Here is a 24,682-nt window from a genome sequence, read left to right as displayed (position 1 = left end):
TTGATTGAAGAATCTCAAGTATATCCTCTATTTTTGGACATTTTGGGTGTTTGTAGCTGTTAATCATTATAAATAATGATGTACTGAACATCTTGTGCATACATTTTTTGCTCATACACTTAGCTAATTCTTTAGGACAGATTCTTAGAAGTGGAGTTGCTGAGTCAAATGATACATTTAAAAAGTTTTAAATTCATGTTGTCTCAGGTACCTCTAAAATCAGATTTATAGAAAATCAAATTTACTTACTGAGAAATGATAAGGCTGAAAGTGGGAAGATTGTAAATGCTATAACATAAGAATTTAAACTTTGTTCTGAGTTCCTGATTAGCCATATGGTCCAGACTCTTGGCAATGTCACTTCAACAATCTGTGACTTAATCTCCTCATCTCGTGGAATTGTTAAATAATACCACTCTTTTGCTTGTTGCCCTTTTAGAAAATTTTAAAGTAGGCTGATTGACAAGAGTTTTTGAAGTATTTTGAACATTTAAAAAGGGGTGTGGAAGAAGAAGTAATGACAATCTGGTTGTTTACTTTGTGTTTGTGAACCAAAATCAGATGTTTGGACCTCCAGTTGTTAGAAGTTTGGCTGGGAAAGCAGTAGACAATGAGACGGGCCAAAGCAGCATTTACCATTCAGTATAATTTCAAAGGTATGCTAAGAGAAAGAGAGCTCAGCCAGGAATTTATGACTCGGTCAGAGGCAAAGTTGAGAGCTATCACCTACTTCAAGGAGGAGAGCTTTGGATGAGTTCATATATATGCATGGCACACTGCTGCAGTCTAACTTTATGACTTTTAATGACTCCGACCACCTAATCACTTGTGAAAGGATGTGCTGGAGTTTGCCTTCACTCAGCTTGACAAGGTGATGGGAGGCATATATCTTCCTTACATGAAAACACTTGTCAGTTGCATCATATTTGGTAAGACAAGCACCAGTGTCACCTTGGGGGGAAGGAAAAGTAACTCAGCTGACATCCAATGCATATGAGTTTCCAATATGCTGCAACATAGCCTAATTTCAAGTGAAATATGCAAATGCACCCTATTTTGTCTGTAGTTTTTATTTTCCTGATGCTTTCTCTAAGTGCCACATCTTCTGCTGATGGAAACATTGTGCAACTTCTTCTGAGCTGATGCATATTTAAATACGTGAGGCAAGGAATTTTTCAGCCTTTGAGTAGAAGCAACATGGCAAACCAAATGCAAATCTCTCAGTCATCTGTTCTTGTTTGGTTTGTTTTTATTTTATTTTGGAGCTTGGGATGCACTTATATAACCAGTTCGAGTTAGTTCAAACTGCTGAATTTTAGACTTTATGGGTAGTAGGTCAGTTGAGTGAAGTTGGTTTATTAGGGTTTAGGACTAAGCTACGTGGGCAGCAGAGGGATGACCAAGTGTGTTTGATAGTGAGGAACAGATAAAAGAGTTAGGTCACAAACTCATGTCTCTTTCCTACTTCTTTCACTTAACTTTAAAGAAGAGTATTAAAGGTGTGTCTTGTAATTTATAATTTTTGTAATAATAGGGTTTGTCTATTTATTTGGTTTAGATTTCTAAATGATTTCTGTACTGGGACAGCATAACCAAAGAAGTCTAGGTATAAATGCTTCCAAGAGACAAATATTATGGATCAGGTGAATGACCTGAATCATAACAGTGGGTCTGATGGCTTTCAGAGTGGTAGAGTCCTGTTTCCTAAGGAAAGGAAAAGGTTAAGCTGAAAATGGGACTGCTATTGAAAAGGCTTCAGTGCAAGCTTTGTCCGTAACAAAAGAAAGCCATTAATTTTTGATGGGGCCTACCAGCCCCAAAGAGCTATGTTTTCATTAACATGGTAAACTATATGGCTTTCTTTCACATGTTCTGATTAGCGGTTTTAAGAAAAACATGTTTTTGTGGATAGCCAGAAACACAAAGTCAGTATTTTGTCCCTTGTTGAATTATAGTGAAAAACCAATTGTAATTTGTACCTACTATTTTTTGGGACAGTGTTTCACCATGCGCCATCCAATTCTAGATGTGTTTTTTTCTTAGTGTACAAGAACTTCTTTCTCTGAATTTTGTAACATTGTAAATATAACTACACCATATCACTGCCTGCATGTTTCTCTCAGGCTGCCATGGAGACCACAGGCAGTTGGCTCTTTATTCCTTGACCTTCCAAAGACTATATAAAGTAGCCATCAACTGTTCTGATTTGCCGTGGATAGACTTAGATGAAGAATCAGATTCCAGTGATGATAAACTGTCTTGTTTCTTGGGTGGGAAAACAGTTTGACTCATCTCATCCCCTGGCCACCATTCCTCCATGATACGAAACAGTAAAATCTAAATAAAGTGATATCAAATTGAAAACAACACTTTGTTTTGCTCTATGTATATGAGCAAACATTTGGAATTTTTGCTTCCAAAATAGGCAGAATCCTACTACACAACTCAGTTGGAGAAAGGATCCACTCTAGCCCCTCAGAAATGATTGAATATATGTAGCTAGCAGTAATTGAAGGGAAGCTCTATATGAAATGAGTTGGAACCCTCGACCATTGTATTTGCAACAGCTGACTGACGTTATTAGAAAGTGCCAGCTATAATAAATGTGTGCATGGTTAAAAAAGAAAAAAAAGCACACTATGGGAACTTGGACTTAAGTTATTTACCAATAACCTGGAAAACACAAATTAAACTCTTTTGTAGATCGGGTCCTCCAAAAGAGACCACCATCTCCTTGTAAAACACAGACGTTTTACTAGGGAAAGTCACTTTAAGTTTCATTTTAAGTTTCAAGCCTTTGTTCCTTCCCCAACTCAACATTCATGACTATGTGATGCTATTTTTTCTTTTTTTTACTATCTATTTTTCAAAAGTTGGTGAAAGTTGTGTTCCAGTGATCATCCGATTATGAGTTTGGTTTTTTAAAAATTAGAAGTCATTTGAGAATAAAATAGCAAGTGTCACTATAAATCTGAAATGAAATACATGTTAGGAAACACACTTTCTCTTATCATGCAATTGTCTCTTACAAGGTAGCTAGGAAAAATGATCTCCTTTAGCGTTTATTATTGTATAGCTCCTTCCACAATTGGTCCATTGGTTACAGGTTTCCTGCTCTTGCTATTGTTTGGCGGTGAAGAGGCAAACAAAGGAAACGCACTGAATTGTCACATGACTATTTAGGATAGTCATGAGCAACATTTTCTTCTTGTATGAAACAATAACATTTAAATATTGTGGTTATGTATCATGAGTGTCTGACAGCAGAAACCATTGTGATTGGCAGGCAGTAGATTAAATTTATGGGTTTTAGGCTTTTTTTTTTTCTTAATAAGGATACCTTGAGAAAGTCCAAGGGAAATGAAAGTCAGTTTTGTCATCTCGCACAGATTTCAAAGGCATGGGGCTACACCAGGGCTTGAAAGGTCTATATTACACTGCTGCTGTCTAGCTATACTTGACAATGAGACATACTGTATTTGCTCACGGTGCTGGAGTTTATCATGCAAGAAGAGTAATTATATTTGAATTGTGTCAGCCAGCCACCCTAAAATGAAGGAACGTCAACGAATGTTGCTCCAAGGAGAAGGAGATGATTAGTTATAATTATACTCAGTGTCCAAGAAAAATGTTTCATTCCCTCATTCTGTTGCAAAGGGGAGAGGGGAAAAAAAACCCAACAAAATTTTTTTAGTACTTCTCAGTATTAAAAAAAAAAACTTTCAAGGTGACCATTTATTGCAGAAATTTCAGATAAACGCTCTGGTGTGACCATTTAACTATCTGAGGACTTGCTTGGTCTGTGCAAAATTTTATAGCCTTTAAAAAAAATAGTGTGTAATACATCTTCTAAATTTTTCTTCCTCACCATTTGTAGACAATTTCATAACAGGGGAAATGTTAGACAATAGGAAACACATTTTTAATTCACCTAACTGTGGTTTCATCTACATAGTGCCAAGGCATAAAATATGGCTTTACAGCCACTTATGAATATGGTGATTTGATTTATAATTCTTGTCAAACGAACGGTTTGTTTGAGATGATGGGATGAATACTCTGGAGTGTTAATACTTTTTTGTGTGTTTTTGTCAGCAAATGGTTATCGGAACTTAGCTCTCATATCCTAAGAATACATATTTTGAAGCTTATGTGTCTCTGAGACTTTTTAGGTGGTGCATTTTGCTGTATATTCTTTTTTTATTGTGTAGTGTCCCATATCTAGCTTAGAGTGATGGTTTTGGGGGTATTAGTTTGTTGGTCAACTCTCATAGTTGTTGATTCCTGTGACTTCCTACGTATAACTTTTTGGGGATAAAATTCTCATTTCAGCAATTTTTTAATAATGTTGAGATGATGATATGGTTGATGGGCTTGGCTTATCCCTCAAATAATTTATTATTATACTTATAAGAATGAGCTTCATTTGTGTGGTTTCAGTAACTTCCCAAGACATTCTCATGAAACCAATATTTTAAGTAATGGTAAGATGAGTAGAGGTAATGGATTTAAAAATGGATGGTGTTCTCAAGTTGTATTTGCTGAAAAATCAAATTAGTACCAGCCATTTTTGTATATTATTTAATTTAACTTCCTTAGCAGTGAAGACATAGGTGGTCAAAACATTTAAAATATTACTTCTGTTATCTGAGTAATATAGTCTACCAGCTTTGATTATATAACTATAAATATATAATCAATATGTACATGTTTTTATTGGAAGTTGAAATAAAGTATTTTCAAAGATGTTAGAATTATAAAAGTCATAGAGATGCTCTTTCTGGTTTCCATATTTGCATCTGGTTGGATAACTATCATGGATCACTCTGAATGGCTCTGAGTAGTTGTCTTTAACACGATAGTTTACCTTTAACAGAAGTTTGCAAACTCTCATCAGAAAATGTGCAATGTATCTACGTCTGATCCATATAAAGTGAATTGGGACATGACATAGTCTTCATGCAGAGAAAACCTCACTATTTCACCTCAGACAGCTAGATCATTGAGACAGAATTTCATGTATATGTACATATATAAATTGCTTTTTCTCAGCTGCTCAACTCATACACACAACATGTAGCACAGCCATGACACTGTTGCCTGATGTGACTGCCTGTTCCAGGTGGTGGAGGTCATTGCCATGATAACCCTGATTTTTTAAATCACATCCAAGTGGTGAGCACTGTTGCTGCAGTGAACTCTTCAGATGGTTTTTCCTTACTGTGATTTTCTTTTTTTCATGTGTTTAAATGTAATCAGACCCATAAATAGATTTGCCAAATAAAGAATTTTCAGTATGAGTTTTAAGATTTCCAAATTGTATTTGACTGTAAATATTATAGCTTAAGGATGCCACCAATCTATAATTTTTTGCTATACAAATCATTTTCTTTCCCTTTATATGAATTTTAGTTTTAGATATGTTGGTTTATCCCAATGCGCAATGTCAATAACTATGGCTCCAAAGTCTTTTGTGCTTTTCTTTCTTTCTTTTTTTTTTTTTTTGTCAAGTACACAGAATTGAGTCAATCATGGTCCTCATTCATAGCCTACTATGTTGTAGATTGGCTGGCACAAGCCCCTTATTGTTTCATTTTGTTTTCCAGTGTGGTCCCCCATCTCTACTTAATGTATGTTCTTGCAATTCTTGCCATGTATATGTGTGTGTCTAGATACACACATAAAAATTATATACAATAAATAAAATTATAGATGTACACAAAGTTAAGCATACCCTTGAAAATATGCAGTATTGTTTTGAGTGTCTTTTAAATGTATATAAATTGTATTGTGCTATAAATCTCATTTAATTTCTTGCTTAAAAAATTAAGCATTATGTTTTTGAGCTCTTTCTATGTTGCTAAATGTTAAGTCCAGCTTGTGAGTTCTGCCTCTGATTTCATACTCATGGTTTGCACACTTGATATTTTACCATTCCCAGAGATGGATATTGTGTTTCCTCCTCTATTTGCAATCATAAACAATGCTTCTGTGAACATCCCTATACATACTCCTTTGTGGACCTGTGAAGGAATATATTCAGAAGGATTGCTGGGTTGGTGGGTCTGTGCCCATTTCCTTTCGACAAAACCTTTCCACCTAAATTTGGACCAATGAATGAGCAAATGCTGGTTTGCATTTTGGGATCACCTAGAATTCCACCCCCCCACCACCCCACTTGCTTGAGCTTCAAAATCAGGTTAACAGATGTCTTTTTGGAAAGAAAAATTTGACCCTATTTTTTCCTTTTACATCAGCTAATCAGCAGCAGTATAAATCTGCTTCAAAGTAGTGCCACTTTTTTAAACTTAGGAATAAAACTGATGGGGCTCTGTATTAAATTGTGTAAAATATTTATCCTAGCATTGTAATCAGTAAGTCTGAGTTTACAAGTAGAATGTTTATTTTTTGATAATTTTACATTTACTTAGATGACTGATAAAGCAACTTTAATTATACATTGACCATCTGAATACAGTTCTTTACTATCTTGCACCCTCATGTAGTAAACAGTGAGCAAAAGCGTGTACAGAGTGCATAGCTGTGCCGTGTGTGTGTGTGTGTCTGTGTGTGAGTACCTGCCTGAGATCTTCATTTCTGGTTAGCTTGTCTTTATCAGAATTTCTTCCTTACTTTACACCCAAATTCTGTCACCCAAATTCAAACAGCAGTTCCAAACAAGAGCTTCAGAAAGGAAGTGAAAGTGATGTTGGATGAATAATATTATTTGCTGAATACTTTCCTCAAACCCCATTGCCCAAAGAGCCCCCATTTCAGTGAATCCTAGGCTGTGTGGCAGAGCGTCTTTTGTTTACTGGAAATAGAGATCTTATACAAGTTACCTTTCCATCCATGTGGAGGGGTCTGTTTATGCAGGAGAAACAGTGGCTAACTGGAAAACTAAACTGAGACTCTCTCGTCAGTGTCTTATGGGGAACTGTATATATTTATGAAATTACATAATGGTTTATTTCATGTTTTATTTTCCTATCTTTCCTAGTAAATCTGTGTCCCAAATATCAAGAACTGCAATCAGCATGATTATAAAGGAAAATATACTATTTAACTTGGTCACGAGAAAGCTCTTATCTAGTTATTTAGATAAAACGTACGTGACCACTTCTTAATTTAGGCAATTTGGTTATAATTTCATACATCATTTTGTTTTTCTCTCAGGCATCCCTCTGTACCACATCCGTATTGATAGCCCTTCGCTCTAACTTTACGTATCGGATAGAAACAGTGATTTCTTCTTGTTTTCCATTGTAAATTTTCTTAGTGTATTTTAAAAAATTAGCTGACATGAACGCTGGTTGATGTTACATTTATTGAAACCCTCTTTTTAAAACCTAAATATTTTAGCGGCTTTCGCAGCAATAACAATAATAAAACCCCAATTCTTTGACTTTCAGTGCACATCTTTTAATGATTCCTCACAGTCTATTTGGAATTGAACCGTCCTTTCTGGCTCGCGTTGAGGCTGGGCATGGTTATTAATTCATTAGGGAATGGTGGATCCACTCTTAGGCTCTTCTGCCTTCCTTTGGTCCTGGGAGCCAAGGAGAGAGAGGAGGAGGGGTGGGGGGAAGGAGGAGAGACAGTGAAGGGAAGAGGGAGACAGGGAGACAAAGCCTGAGAGAGAGACGATGACATTAGAGGTGACACATAGCTATCCTGAGCTTCCTCATTCTGAGGGGAGAATAATGAAGGGCTTTTCCTGCGTTCTACAGCCCGAGGACAACCCTATGGCCACAGCACCTTTTCTAATCCCATTTTCTGTGTGCTGCATGTCATAATCTGTAAGGCACTGGTTCCAAGTGAAAACACTGAATCCAAACAGTGACTGGGTCTTGTATTTATTTGCACTTTAAAACTACAGTGTGTGGGAAAACTTACTCCTTAAAAAAAAAGGGCAGCAGCAAAACAGCATCAGGAGCATGTTGACATTAAAGTAGCATCACTGGACCCAGCATGCCTTCACATTTCAGTCCTCTGTTTTATAGCAGCATGTCACCAGTGAGAGAAAAGTGTGTGTCTCTTTAAAACTTTTTGTTGAAATCTCCTCTCTTTGGATTATCTTTGTTTCTTCCAGTTTAGGGCCCTGTGTAACAATAAGCAGCTGTCCTAGAGTCTGGCTGACCCTAAGCACCCCACTGTCTAGAGAACCATGGAAGGCTACAGCCACAAGATTCTGAGTGGGAAGAAGGCAGGACAATTTTCCTAGATGCAGGGACCTGGGAGGAAGCATGTCAAAAGCAGCAGGGTTATATCCTGCATGCTGTTTTGTACACGAAGATCAATGGTAATAACCAAGAAGAAGAACTTGTACACAGAGCATATTGAAATAGCCACTTACCAACTTTCCTCTGCCAACCTGGTGAGTAGAACAGTCAGTAGATTAAATTATTCTCATTCTGTATGAAGAGAGTGGATGGTATAAATGGAAAGTCTGTGTGTATTATTTTGAAGGTATGAATAGTATTTGTAAACTTCCTGGGAGTGAGAGGCAAAGAGGACCAGATAGGAACCAGAGTGAGGAGGTAATTCATTAGCCTGACAGTAGGGAGGGGGGGCGGGCAAAGCTGGGAAACTGGAAAACAGGCAGATTTCTGGGGCTAGCATTCATGTCTGCCTGTCTGCTGGGAGAGTTCTAGCCAGAACTTAAGAAAGAAACTATTGTAAAAAGCCTAATCTAGCTATTTTATAAATGCTGATTAATCATTATAGCAGCAAATGTCTTGCTGATATAGAAATGGTATGATTACAGTTGAAAAAAATCATTATTTAGACCTGTAGTCATTATAATTCTATGGGCATAACATTCACTATTTTACTCCTTCAAAATTTGGCTGAGATGTGTTAAAAATGTAATATAACATTTTATTATAAAATTGCATTTTCTTTTTGCAAATATAAAGCAAAAATAACAGCTCATTTTGAGTTAGTTTAGCCTGCTAGAAATAGGTTGTGACTATTGATCAATAAGATTAACTATATTTTAATAAAATAGTTAAAATAGTTAAAAAAATTGCTGCAGAAGAGGGGTTTAAATGGATATTAATTTAGTTTTTTAAATTCTCTTTATTCCATTGATGTTCTTTCATTCTCTTGTGGTCAATTCGGGTCTTTTCTTTGTTCACTTTCTAGGGCTACAAATTTATTCTATGTAATTATGTAACAATTCGAAAAGAAAATACTTAGTTCGCTTTTGGTTTAATAGGATTTCTTGGCTGAAGATGAGAGAGTTAATTTAAAAATTCACAAATGCATAATAAACATTTTATAGTAATTATGCCTATTGAAGCAGTAATAGGAGGCCTCCACTTTTAAAAAATATGAATTAAGGATGTGGAGAAAAAAATCTGCTGATCCAACTAGGGACATCTAATAACTTGGTCAAAAATGCTGTTTGACTGTTAGAATTCTCTAAATGCATTGTCTGGTTTTTGGAACTTAGTTATTATTATTAGATCTGGCCTATCAACTCAGAGGAAGAATGATGAAGCCATCCTTAGCCAAAAGAAAACCTTTTTTTTTTTTTTTAATCAGCATTTTTTTTCACTCAGATTATAATTCAGCTTTCATAACTAATAGAATTTACATTTACTGGTTCCCATTTGAATATCATTATTTTTACCCTCTTCTGTCTGGCAGTTATTTATAAGGAAAACACAACAGCATTACAAACAGATCATTTCAGGTCATTTATTATTGTGTGATTTTAATAGAATTTTGGCTCATTTAGTACATCCTCATTTCAGAAGAATTAATGATACCCTAATGGGTAAATAAGCAGGATCACTTGTGTACTTTACTAAGCGAATTTCTGATTTTTAAAATGATAATATTCTGGTGGGGTCTCTAGTCACTTCATCTCAGAATAATGTGAATACTGTAGTTGGCATAATTTTATAATTTCTCGTAAATTATGGATGCAGACTTTGGTTTCATTCCAACACCTTCACTAACTAGCTGTATGATTTTGGACAATTCACTTAATATTATCAGACTTCTGATTTCTTATATGTCTAAAGTGCGGACAGAGGAAGAGGCACTCCAACATCCTTTTTTTATTCCAAAGTTTTATGATATAGAAAGAATTTGCATGAACTTAACTGAGTACTGTGTAGAAGACCATAGTTACTGTGATAGTGTGATTGAACCAAATTGAGCATTGGTTTTCTTTCCAGGCTCTCAGAAGTATTGTTGAAAAGAAAATTGAGATGTCCTTAATGATTCTGGCCATTTCATTTGGTCTTGCTTTGTATTATCTGATAGTTCACTAAAAGTAAAAAGACATACTGTACAGTAGCTTGGAGTGACTTAGAAAATAATATTACACTTTTATTAGTGAGGAATCTATTGGTTGCAAGTGACAGAACTCCAATTCAAATTACCTTAAGTAAAATAAGGGGAATATTTTGGAATCTGTAGTCATCCATCCAAGGATGGATCTACTTCAGGTACAGGTAGATTCAGGGTTTCAAATAGTGTCCTTAGAACTTTGTTTCTCTATCCCTTTGCCCTATTTTCCTATTGGTCTCAACGTGAGAGGAAAGGAAGCCCCAAGAATTTATCTATCCTTTTGAGTTTTGATTAAAAGGAAGAAAGACTCTCTCAATCCAATCAAATACTCTGACTGGCTTTCATTAGGTCATGAACTCATCCAATCACTGTGGTTACTATAGGGATGGAGTATTCTGATTGGCCAGCTGTGAGTCATAGGATCATCATGTGGCCACAGACAGGTTCACCCCACCCAAATCACAAGAAATGGGCTTTCCAATGGAGAGCCCATAATGGATTCTATTATTAGAAGTGCGGTGGACGTGCAGAAAAGACACAACAAAGTCACAAATCTAACACAAGTTCTTAGATTGATTACTTTTTTGGCAGTTGAAAAAATTGTAGCCAAATGGATAAGTCGTCAACACATTTGGAAAACAACAACAAAGCAACCAGTAGCTGAACGGCTTCCACTCATTCTTTAAACGATTCAATCAGGCAGATGTCAAGACCCTTCCTGAACTAATTTAAAAATGATCTGCCCAAGGATTCAAAACTTTGCTTTATTCATGCATGTATTTCATTCTTTTAATAATTTATAGTTGTGAAGCTTTGTGCTTCTCCAAGGTATTCAAGATGGGCACCTTGATTTTCTTGCTTGTTAACACTTACATGTTTCTAATATGACTGCTCCATTCCTATTTTATATGATAGAGAGTAGAATTTGAAATGATTTTTAGGATATTTTTCAAAATCAAAGGACAAGATGTCATCTTTTCAGGCTCCTCTCTAATGTTTTCTTGTGTGACAAAATGTGATTTAAACTTTCCATTTGGTACCCATTCAGTATTGACTGAATTTTATTCTGAATCACAGGAATATCTTGAGTCATATATTGTGTAAAAGTCCAGGCAACATTTACTTTTGTCATTTATCAGAAAAACACAGAGACTGTGGGGCAAGTGTCACTCAATTATTATTAGTTACTAATAATTAAAACTAGAGATCTTTTAACTGGCAAAAAGTTTTATTTAACAATCCATATAATTAGACTAAAAAATATTCGCTGGTGCTATCTCATTAAGTAATGATCATCAAGCCAACAGAGTGGAGAAGAAAGAATGTGTACTTTGGCAACACACAGAGCTGGTTCCAAACCCAGCTCTTCCAATTACTGGTTCTGTGGCTCTAGGCATGTGATTTAATCTCCTTCGTCTCATCCTTATTTGCAAAATGGGGAGAGTCATAATCCTTATTCACAAGATTCATATCAATATAAAAATGAGGAGTCTAGGTGCCAATTCCTAGCATAAAAATTTAATAAATATTATTTAGTTTTTCCCTTCCTTTCTTTCCTCTCTTTCTCCTCCTTTCTTTTTTTTAAAAAAAAATCTAGCTTAACCATCATATATGCATTCTTTGTCACATATTTTAAGCAAAGAATAAGTATCCTTAATTGAAGTAATGATTGATTAAATACCAATTTACTTAAGAGGAAAAAACCCCATACCTGATAACAAATAATATGTTGATGTTTCCTTATGACGAATTGGGAATGATTTGGTTTAAACCATATACTCTCTTTTTTTTTTTTGGTTATGCTGGGCATGCAGGATCTTAGTTCCCCGACCAGGGATTGAATCCGTGCCCCCTGCAGTGGAACTGCAGAGTCTTAACCACTGGACTGCCAGGGAAGTCCCTAAACCATATGCTCTTTTTTTTCTTTTTTAAAAAATTAATTAATTAATTTTTGGCTGTGTTGGGTCTCCGTTGCTGTGCGCGGGCTTTCTCTAGTTGTGGCGAGCAGGGGCTACTCTTTGTTGTGGTGCATGGGCTTCTCATTGTGGTGGCTTCTCTTGTTGTGGAGCATGGGCTCTAGGCAAGTGGGCTTCAGTAGTTGTGGCACTTGGGCTCAGTAGTTGTGACTTGCGGGCTATTGTGGCATAGATGGCTGTGAGGTAACTAAGTTCAGCTAGATGTCGGTTTCAGTCATGCCCACTCTTCCCATTGAGGCTACAGATGTGGACAAGTTACTCTTTTGGATCCTCACTTTCCTTACAGGTTGAATGGGAAGAAAACTATTCATTTTGGGGGGTTGTTTAAGGATAAATGAAAGAGAGGATTTCAGTGTCAGGCATATAATCGACACTCTATAATTCATAGGTTTTATTATTGCTGCTATGTATTATTTTCAGAAGGAATTTTGAGACCATCTTGGATCATTGAGAATATTTGTTGTTGTTCAACTAAGGAAGGAAAAATAGAGAAGTCCCTGTTACCAAGAGTGATGTGAAATAAGATCTCACTCATTTCTGATGACAGTGCAGATTGGAGCATCTCTTTTGGAAAAAGCCTTAGCCATTTGGTATCTATTGTAACACTACCATGGTGCAAGAATGCGCTATTTAAAAAGCGTGGGTTAGGAGAACTGAGTGGGCAGAAAGGGCTTGTGATGATTCAGTGGAAAAAAGGGAACCCAGTGGAATCAGGAAGTGTCTTTCTGGTAAACACTGGAAAAAGCTGGAGAAAAGAGAAAAAAAAAATTGCCATTTCCACTGAATCAAAATCTTTCTTCCCACTTTCGGCTTCTGTTGACAGCATGACCTAACTCTTTGCAGAAGGCAGTGACCATAGCAGATGGTGGTGTAAACACCTGGGGTATTAGCAGTTAGAAACTGGGAGAGACTAATTCTGTGGTCAAGATTTTTCAGCTCAAATCTGGGATTCAGGGTCTTGTGTGCCAAGCCAAAGAGTGAAAACACACCCTGATGAAAACCCTTCCACAGTCAGCACAATTCAAGGAGTTCCACTGAGGCCAGGACCAGTAAATAACACCAGCTCCAAAGAGTCACATGAGGGGTGTGACTGCGTTTTCCAGGCTGATGTCATCCTGTCTTCCAACTTGTGCACAATCCACACACCTGTATGTGACATATGACAGCTAGCCTTTCCTGTTACTCCTGTTTCCTATCATCACTTCTTGGGGTGAGAGCTTGTCCTTTATTTTAAACATTCCCATGTTATTGGGCAAAGCTAATGTGAGGTATATACTTTCTACCGACATTTCACCAAAAGAATTATCTGAGAGACTACAGGAAAACTTACCTAGAAAGAGGTATCACAGTAATAGATCCACAAGATATTTACACATTTTTGCTGCCATACTCCTAGGATCCCACTACCAGATCTGGAAAGTATCCAGAAAATACTTAAAGAAGTTCAAAGTTAAACATTTTGAGGTAATATACATACCCCAAATGAGAAAAGGCTTAAGTAAATTAGTAGAATATTATGCTTCTAATAAAAATTATGCATGTGAAAAATACTCACCAATATCATGTAATATCATGTGGGAAAGAGAAGGTACAATATTTGATATACGTGACAATTACAACAATGTGAAGAATAAGCACTTATGAAAACAATGAAGAGCATATACAAAAATCATAATACTTCTATTGGGTAGTATGCTTATGGGATATTATTTTTATGTTAATTTAAAAGTAAAGCAAAGACTTATTTATGCAGGATTTTTTCTTTTAAGATCAACTCTTTATTGTGCCTGTATCTTCTGAGAACTGTAAAGAGGAAGAGAAGAATTCAGTATTTTATTGTGAACATAATACTCTTCAGCTCAAGTTCCCAAAAGTGGGATTTATTTGAAATGAATTATAATTAAATAAGAAACCAGACATATTCCAATGGCTGTAAGATTAAAAATAGAGAGAAAAAAAAACTTTAAGACATATGAAAGTTAAAGATCTCACCATCACACTGACTAGATGTTTTTATTTATGCCACAGTGTAAACACAAATTGTAGATATTGGAAATGCATGATATGTCTCATCTAATGTTTTTTGGGGAATTTTGCATCTTCACCCTTGTCTGTGTTTCCAAAATATAAAGTCTACTTTGACATTACTTTACTGTGTTGGTCTTCTCCCCTCATTTATTAAAACAGAAAATGGTAGAGAAAATGTCAAAAGATTGTGTTTCTTAAGCAATATCCACCAGCTTTTAAGGAAAGTATATTTTCTAAGTCAAAAGTCACAAATAATCAAATGGAAAATCTGTTGGTTGATACTTGATGTCCCCAATCATCATGGATGTGCAAGGGAATATTTTATCCTTCTGACCAGGTTTATCATACTCATTTTTCACTTAGAATATACACACATGAAAAGTTCTCCTTCTCTGATACCTTTCTAAATAAATAACTTTGAGAGCATTTCCCCCCTTTTTTTCTTGTTTTTAAAGAGAGTGGACCAGGGAACTTTTCCTCTAATCCCATTGAAGGCACGTTTCTGGGAAGGCTAAGTATTTAGGCACCAGACAAGAATCTGCCTAAGTTAAGCCTTGCAAAGAATCATAATATCCCTCCACTTCTTTTACTCTACTTTTCTGTATATTGGCCTAGTTCCTAACAGGTTATAAACTCTGGTATAGTTTATAAGGAACTTAGTATTGGAAATTTCTTTTAATTGGAAGCAATGAGCTGAAACCAAAAGACTGTTGAATTTAGAATTAGAATTAGAATCTGCTGTACAGCATAGAGTCTATAGTTAATGATACTGTATTGTATGCTTAAATATTTGCAAAGAAGGTAAATCTTATGTTGTGTTCTTATCACACAAAATAATAATATTAATAAATCAAGAGGGTGGGAAGAAACTTTTGAGAGAGATGGGTATGTTTATGGCATAGATTGTGGTGATGGTTTTCAGGCGTATACTTAACTCCAAACTCATCAAGTTGTATATGTCAAATATGTACAGGAAGGAAATAATAAAGATTACAGTGGAAATAAATGAAATAGAGACTAAAAAGACAATAGAGAAGATCAATGAAACTAAGAGCTGGTTCTCTGAAAAAATAAACAAAATTAACACGACTCATGAGGAAAAAAGAGAGAGGACTTAAATAAATAAAATCAGAAATGAAAGAGGAGATGTTACAACTGATACCACAGAAATACAAAGGATCATAAGAGACTACTATGAACAATTATACAACAACAAGTTGGACAACCTGGAAGAAATGGATAAATTTCTAGAAACATACAACCTATCAAGACTGAGTCATGAGGAAAAGAAAATCTGAGCAGACTGACTACTAGTTAGGAGATTGAATCAGTAATCAAAAACCTCCTAACAAACAAGTCCAGGAGCAGACAGCTTCATTAGTGAATTCTACCAAATTTTCAAAGAAGAATTAATACCAATCATTCTCAAGCTCTTCCAAAGTATAGACAAGAAGGGAGATCTTCCAAACTCATTTTATGAGGCCAACATTACCCTGATACAAAAACCAGACAAATACCCTACAAAAAAAGAAAATTACAGGCCAATATCACTGATGAACGTAGATGCAAAAGTCCTCAACAAAATATTAGCAAACCAAATTCAATAGCACATTGAAAGGATCATACACATTATCAGCTGGGATTCAGGACCACAAGAGTGGTTCAAGATCCACAGATCAATCAATATGATACACCACATTAACAAAGTGAGGATAAAATGCATATGATTCTCTCAGTAGATGCAGAGAAAGCATTTAACAAACTTCAACATCTATTTATGATAAAAACTCTCAACATTGCATGTAGAAAGGGAACATACCTCAACATAATAAAGGCCATATATAACAAGCACACATCTAACATTATATTCAATGGTGAAAAGCTGAAGCTCTTCATCTAAGGTCAGGAACAAGACAAGCATATCCATTCCTGCCACATATGTTCAACATAGTATTGGAAGTCCTCGCTAGAGCAATTAGGCAAGAAAAAGAAATAAAAGGCATCCAAATTAGAAAAGAAGAAGTAAAACTATCACTATTTGCAGATGACATGATATTATATATAGAAAACCCTAAAGACACCATCAAAAATCTGTTAGAACCAATAAATGAATTCAGTAAAGTTGCAGAATACAGAATCAACAAACAGAAAAGGCTGTTGCATGTCTGTACACTAATAACAAACCATCAGAAAGAGAAATTAAGAAACAATCCCATTTATAATTGCATCAAAAAAATTAAAATACCTAGAAATAAATTTAACCAAGGAGATGAAAGACCTATATATTGAAAACTATAAGACAGTAATGAAAAAAATTAAAGAAGACACAAATAAATGGAAAGATAACCCCATGCTCATGGACTGGGAGAATCAATATTGTTAAAATGTCCCTAATACCCAAAGCAATCTATGGATTCAATGTAATCCCTATCAGAATCCCCATGGCATTATGCCTTTTCTTTTTGGTCTTACCACACAGCACATGGGATCTTAGTTCCCTGACCAGGGATTGAACCCATGCCCCCTGCAGTGGAAACACAAAGTCCAAACCACTGGACTGCCAGGGAATTCCTGAAATTCTCATGGCATTTTTCAAAGAAATAGAACAAATAATCCTAAAATTTATATGAAACCATGGAAGACTGTGAATAGTCAAAGCAAGCTTGAGAAAGAAGAACAAAGCTGGTGGCATCATGCTCCCTGATTTCAAACTATCTTACAAAGCTATAGTAATTAAAACAGTATGGCACTGGCATCAAAACAGACACATAGATCAACGGAACAGAATAGAGAACCCAGAAATAAACATACATATGGTCATTTAATTTACAACAAAGGAGCCAAGAATGTACAATGGGAAAACACAGTCTCTTCAACAAATGGTATTCGGAGAACTGGACAGCTACATGTGAAAGAGTGAAACTCAACCACTATTGTACACCATAAGCAAAAATTAACTCAAAATGAATTAAAGACCTGAATGTAAGACCTGAAATTCTAAAATTCCTAGAAGAAAAATACATGTGGTAAGCTCCTTGACAGAGGTCTTGGTGATGATTGTTTTGAATCTGACACCAAAGCAAAAGCAACAAAAGCAAAACTAAGTGGGACTACATTAAACTAAAAAGCTTTTGCACAGCAAAGGAAACCACTGAAGCAAAATGAAAGGGCAACCTATTGAATGGGAGAAGTTATTTGCAAATCATATATCTGATAAGGGGCTAATATACAAAATATATAAAGAACTCATACAGGTCAATAACAAAAAAACAATCCAATCAAAAAATGTACAGAGGATCTGAATAGACATTTTTCCAAAGAAGACATACAGATGGCCAAAAGATACATGAAAAGATGCTCAACATCCTTAATCATCAGGAAACTGCAAATCAAAAATTACCTCACACTATTAGAATGACTATTATCAAAAAGACAAGAAATAACAAGTATTGGTAAGGATGTGGAGAAAAGGGAATACTTGTATCCTGTTGATGGGATTGTAAATTGGTGCAGGCACTATGGAAAACAGTATGAAGTTTCCTCAAAAAATTAAAAAATAGAGAGTGACTCAGGGGAGCTTCAAGATGGTGGAAAAGTAAGACGTGGACATCACCTTCCTCCCCACAAATACATAAAAAATACATCTACATGTGGAACAACTCCTACAGAACATCTACTGAACCCTGGCAGAAGACCTCAGACCTCCCCAAAGGCAAGAAACTACCCACGTACCTGGGTAGGGCAAAAGAAAAAAGAAAAAACAGAGACAAAGAATAGGGACGGGACCTGCGCCAGTGGGAGGGGGCTGTGAAAGAGGAAAGGTTTCCACACACTAGGGAGCCCCTTCGTGGGCAGAGACTGCAGGTGGCGGAGGGGGAAGCTTCGGAGCCACGGAGGAGAGTGCAGCAACAAGGGTGCGGAGGGCAAAGCAGAGAGATTCCTGCACAGAGGTGTGGTGCCGACCAGCACTCACCAGCCTGAGAGGCTTGTCTGCTCACCTGCCGGGGCGGGCGGGGGCTGGGAGCTGAGGCTCAGGCTTCGGTCGGATCGCAGGGAGAGGACTGGGGTTGGCGGCGTGAACACAGCCTGAAGGGGCTAGTGCATCACAGCTAGCCGGGAGGGAGTCCGGGAAAAAGTCTGGAGCTGCCAAAGAGGCAAGAGACTTTTTCTTGCCTCTTTGTTTCCTGGTGCGCGAGGAGAGGGGATTCAGAGCACCGCCTAAAAAAGCTCCAGAGACGGGGGCGTGAGCCGCGGCTATCAGCGCGGACCCCAGAGATGGGCATGAGATGCTAAGGCTGCTGCTGCCGCCACCAAGAAGCCTGTGTGCAAGCACAGGTCACTACCCACACCACCCCTCCCGGGAGCCTGTGCAGCCCGCCACTGCCAGGGTCCCATGATGGTCCAGGGACAACTTCCCTGGGAGAATACATAGCGCCTCAGGCTGGTGCAACGTCACGCCGGCCTCTGCCACTGCGGGCTCGCCCCGCATCCGTACCCCTCCCTCCCCCTGGCCTGAGTGAGCCAGAGCCCCCGAATCAGCTGCTCCTTTAACCCCATCCTGTCTGAGCGGGAACAGACGTCCTCAGGTGACCTACATGCAGAGGCGAGACTAAATCCAAAGTTGAACCCCAGGAGCTGTTCGAACAAAGAAGAGAAAGGGAAATCTCTCCCAGCAGCCTCAGGAGCAGTGTATTAAATCTCCACAATCAACCTGATGTACCCTGCATCTGAGAAATACCTGAATAGACAATGAATCATCGCAAACTGAGGAGGTGACTTTGGGAACAACGATATATATATATTTCACCCTTTTTCTCTTTTTGTGAGTGTGTATGTGTATGCTTCTGTGTGTGATTTTTGTCTGTATAGCTTTGCTTTTACCATTTGTCCTAGGGTTCTGTCTATCCTTTTTTTTTTTTTTAGTATAGTTTTAGCACTTGTTATCATTGGTGGATTTGTTTTTCGGTTGGGTTGCTTTCTTCTTCCTTTCCATTTTTTTTTTTAATTAAAAAAATTTTTTTAATTATTTTTTATTTTAATAAATTTATTTTATTTTATTTTACTTTATTTTATTTTATCTTCTTTCTTTCTCTCTTTCTTTTTTTTCTCCCTTTTATTCTGAGCCGTGTGGATGACAGTCTCTTGGTGTTCCAGCCAGAGGTCAGGGCTGTGCCTCTGAGGTGGGAGAGCCATGTTCAGGACACTGGTCCACAAGAGACCTCCCAGCTCCATGTAATATCAAATGGCGAGAATCTCCCAGAGATCTCCATCTCAACGCCAAGACCCAGCTCCACTCAATGACCAGCAAGCTAGTGCTGGACACCCTATGCCAAACAACTAGAAGACAGGAACACAACCCATCCATTAGCAGAGAGGCTGCCTAAAATCATAATAAAGCTACAGACACCCCAAAACACATCACCAGATGTGGACCTGCCCACCGGAAAGATAAGATCCAGCCTTATCAACCAGAACACAGGCACTAGTCCCCGCCACCAGGAAGCCTACACAACCCACTGAACCAACCTTAGCCACTGGGTACAGACACCAAAAACAACGGGAACTACTAACCTGCAGCCTGCAAAAAGGAGGCCCCAAACACAGTAAGTTAAACAAAATGAGAAGACAGAGAAACACACAACAGATGAAGGAGCAAGGCAAAAACCCACCAGACCTAACAACTGAAGAGGAAATAGGCAGTCTACCTGAAAAAGAATTCAGAATAATGATAGTAAAGATGATCCAAAATCTTGGAAATAGACTAGAGAAAATACAAGGAACGTTTAACAAGGACCTAGAAGAACTAAAGAGCAAACAAACAATGATGAACAACATAATAAATGAAATTTAAAATTCTCTAGAAGGAATCAATAGCAGAATAACTGAGGCAGAAGAACGGATAAGTGACCTGGAAGATAAAATAGTGGAAATAACTACCGCAGAGCAGAATAAAGAAAAAAAGAATGAAAAGAATTGAAGACAGTCTCAGAGACCTCTGGGACAACATTAAACACACCAAAATTCGAATGATAGGGGTCTCAGAAGAAGAAGAGAAAAAGAAAGGGACTGAGAAAATATTTGAAGAGATTATAGTTGGAAACTTCCCTAATATGGGAAAGAAAATAGTTAATCAAGTCCAGGAAGCACAGAGAGTCCCATACAGGATAAATCCAAGGAGAAACATGCCAAGACACATATTAATAAAGCTATCAAAAATTAAACACAAAGAAAAAATATTAAAAGCAGCAAGGGAAAAAGAACAAATAACATACAAGGGAACCCCCATAAGGTTAACAGCTGATCTTTCTGCAGAAACTCTGCAAGCCAGAAGGGCGTGGCAGAACATATTTAAAGTGATGAAACGGAAAAACCTACAACCAAGATTACTCTACCAAGCAAGGATCTCATTCGGATTTGACGGAGAAATTAAAAGCTTTACAGACAAGCAAAAGCTAAGAGAATTCAGCACCAGCAAACCAGCTTTACAACAAATGCTAAAGGAACTTCTCTAGGCAGGAAACACAAGAGAAGGAAAAGTCCTACAAAAACAAACCCAAAACAATTAAGAAAATGGTAATAGGAACATACATATTGATAATTACCTTAAATGTAAATGGATTAAATGTTCCAACCAAAAGACAAGACCCGTATATATGCTGTTTACAAGAGACCCACTTCAGACCTAGGGACACATACAGACTGAAAGTGAGAGGATGGAAAAAGATATTCCTTGCAAATGGAAATCAAAAGAAAGCTGGAGTAGCAATTCTCATATCAAACAAAATAGACTTTAAAACAAAGACTATTACAAGAGACAAAGAAGGACACTACATAATGATCAAGGAATCAGTCCAAGAAGAAGATATAACAATTGTAAATATTTATGCACCCAACATAGGAGCACCTCAATACATAAGGCAAATACTAACAGCCATAAAAGGGGAAATCGACAGTAACACAATCATAGTAGGGGACTTTAACACCCCACATTCACCAATGGACAGATCATCCAAAATGAAAATAAATAAGGAAACACAAGGTTTAAATGACACATTAAACAAGATCGACTTAATAGATATTTATAGCACATTCCATCCCGAAACAACAGAATACACATTCTTCTCAAGTGCTCATGGAATATTCTCCAGGATAGATCATATCTTGGGTCACAGATCAAGTCTTGATAAATTTAAGAAAATTGAAATTGTATCAAGTATGTTTTCCGACCACAACACTATGAGACTAGATATCAATTACAGGAAAAAATCTGTAAAAATTACAGACACATGAGGGTTAAACAATACAATACTTAATAACCAAGAGATCACTGAAGAAATCGAAGAGGAAATAAAAAAATACCTAGAAACAAATGACAATGAAAACACGGTGACCAAAAACCTAAGGGATGCAGCAAAAGCAGATCTAAGAAGGAAGTTTATAGCAATACAATCCTACCTCAAGAAACAAACATCTTAAATAAACAACCTAAACTTACACCTAAAGCAATTAGAGAAGGAACAAAAAAACACCAACGTTAGCAGAAAGAAAGAAATCATAAAGATCAGATCAGAAATAAATGAAAAAGCAATGAAGGAAAGAGTAACAAAGATTAATAAAACTAAAAGCTGGTTCTTTGAGAAGATAAACAAAATTGATAAACCATTAGCCAGACTCATCAAGAAAAAAAGGGAGAAGACTCAAATCAATAGAATTAGATATGAAAAAGGAGAAGTAACAACTGACACTGCAGAAACACAAAGGATCATGAGAGATTACTAGAAGCAACTCTATGACAATACAATGGGCAACCTGGAAGAAATGGACAAATTTTTAGAAATGCACAACCTTCCAAGACTGAATCAGGAAGAGATAGAAAATTTGAACAGACCAATCACAAGCACTGAAATTGAAACTGTGATTAAAAATCTTCCAACAAACAAAAGCCCAAGACCAGATGGCTTCACAGGCGAATTCTATCAACCATTTAGAGAAGAAATAATACATATACTTCTCAAACTCTTCCAAAATATAGCAGAGGGAGGAACACTCCAAACTCATTCTATGAGGCCACCACCACCCTGATACCAAAACCAGACAAATATGTCACAAAGAAAGAAAACTACAGGCCAATATCACTGACGAACATAGATGCAAAAATCCTCAACAAAATACTAGCAAACAGAATCCAACAGCACATTAAAAGGATCATACAATATGATCAAGTGGGGTTTATCCCAGGAATGCAAGGATTCTTCAATATATGCAAATCAATCAATGTGATACACCATATTAACAATTTAAAGGAGAAAAACCATATGATCGTCTCAATAGATGCAGAGGAAGCTTTTGGCAAAATTCAACACCCATTTATGATAAAAGCCCTGCAGAAAGTAGGCATAGAGGGAACTTTCCTCAACATAATAAAGGCCATATATGACAAACCCACAGCCAACATTGTCCTCAATGGTGAAAAACTGGAACCATTTCCACTAAGATCAGGAACAGGACAAGGTTGCCCACTCTCACCACTATTATTCAACATAATTTTGGAAATTTTAGCCACAGCAATCAGAGAAGAAAAAGAAATAAAAGGAATCCAAATAAGAAAAGAAGAAGTAAAGCTGTCACTGTTTGCAGATGACATGATACTATCCATACAGAATCCTAAAGATGCTACCAGAAAACTACTAGAGCTAATCAATGAATTTGGTAAAGTAGCAGGATACAAAATTAATGCACAGAAATCTCTTGCATTCCTATACACTAATGATGAAAAATCTGAAAGTGAAATTAAGAAAACACTCCCATTTACCATTGCAACAAAAAGAATAAAGTATCTAGGAATAAACCTACCTAAGGAGACAAAAGACCTGTATGCAGAAAATTATAAGACACTGATGAAAGAAATTAAAGATGATACAAATAGATGGAGAGACATACCATGTTCTTGGATTGGAAGAATCAACATTGTGAAAATGACTCTACTACCCAAAGCAATCTACAGATTCAATGCAATCCCTATCAAACTACCACTGGCATTTTTCACAGAACTAGAACAAAAAATTTCACAATTTGTATGGAAACACAAAAGACCCTGAATAGCCAAAGCAATCTTGAGAAAGAAAAACGGAGCTGGAGGAATCAGGCTCCCTGACTTCAGACTATACTACAAAGCTACAGTAATCAAGACAGTTTGGCACTGGCACAAAAACAGAAACATAGGTCAATGGAACAGGATAGAAAGCCCAGAGATAAACCCACGCACATATGGTCACCTTATCTTTGATAAAGTAGGCAAGCATCTACAGTGGAGAAAAGACAGCCTCTTCAATAAGTGGTGCTGAGAAAACTGGACAGGTACATGTAAAAGAATGAAATTAGAACACTCCTTAACACCATACACAAAAATAAACTCAAATGGATTAAAGACCTAAATGTAAGTCCAGACACTATAAATCTCTTAGAGGAAAACATAGGCTGAACACTGTATGACATAAATCACAGCAAGATCCTTTTTGACCCAGCTCCTAGAGAAATGAAAAATAAATAAATAAATAAATAAACAAATGGGACCTAATGAAACTTAAAAGCTTTTGCACAGCAAAGGAAACCATAAACAAGACCAAAAGACAACCCTCAGAATGGGAGAAAATATTTGCAAATGAAGCAACTGACAAAGGATTAATATCCAAGATTTAAAAGCAGCTCATGCAGCTCAATAACAAAAAAACGAACAACCCAATCCAAAAATGGGCAGAAGACCTAAATAGACATTTCTCCAAAGAAAATATACAGATTGCCAACAAACACATGAAAGGATGCTCAACGTCACTAATCATTAGAGAAATGCAAATCAAAACTACAATGAGTTATCACCTCACCCCAGTCAGAATGGCCTTCATCAAAAAATCTACAAACAATAATTGCTGGAGAGGGTGTGGTGAAAAGGGAACCCTCCTGCACTGTTGGTGGGAATGTAAATATATACAGCCACTATGGATAACAGTATGGAGATTCCTTAAAAAACTAAAAATAGAACTACCATACGACCCAGCAATCCCACTAGTGGGCATATACCCTGGGAAAAGCATAATTCAGAAAGAGTCATGTGCCAAAATGTTCACTGCAGCTCTATTTACAATAGCCAGGACATGGAAGCAATCTAAGTGTACATCAACAGGTGAATGGATAAAGAAGATGTGGCACATATATACAATAGAATATTACTCAACCATAAAAAGAAACGGAATTGAGTTATTTGTAGTGAGGTGGATGGACCTAGAGTTTGTCATACAGAGTGAAGTAAGTCAGAAAGAGAAAAAGAAATACCGTATGCTAACACATATATATGGAATCTAAAAAAAACCCCAAAC

At 36.8% G+C, this 24,682-nt stretch overlaps 1 long non-coding RNA gene across 3 annotated transcripts in view; it reads left to right on the top strand.

The window, feature by feature from the left end:
- Positions 1–8,120: 8,120 nt before the first annotated feature.
- The window catches only part of LOC132366369 (uncharacterized), a 195,969-nt gene continuing 179,407 nt past the window's right edge, over positions 8,121–24,682 (top strand). For all 3 annotated transcript variants that reach the window (XR_009503433.1, XR_009503432.1, XR_009503431.1), the window contains exon 1: positions 8,121–8,377. This is a non-coding gene — a long non-coding RNA (uncharacterized LOC132366369). The remainder of the gene's footprint in view (positions 8,378–24,682) is intronic.

Source organism: Balaenoptera ricei, chromosome 5 (genome assembly GCF_028023285.1).
Source record: "Balaenoptera ricei isolate mBalRic1 chromosome 5, mBalRic1.hap2, whole genome shotgun sequence".
In the NCBI taxonomy this organism is placed as follows: Eukaryota; Metazoa; Chordata; class Mammalia; order Artiodactyla; family Balaenopteridae; genus Balaenoptera; species Balaenoptera ricei.
Note: the sequence above shows the minus strand (reverse complement) of the source record. Positions and strands in the feature narration are given on the sequence as shown.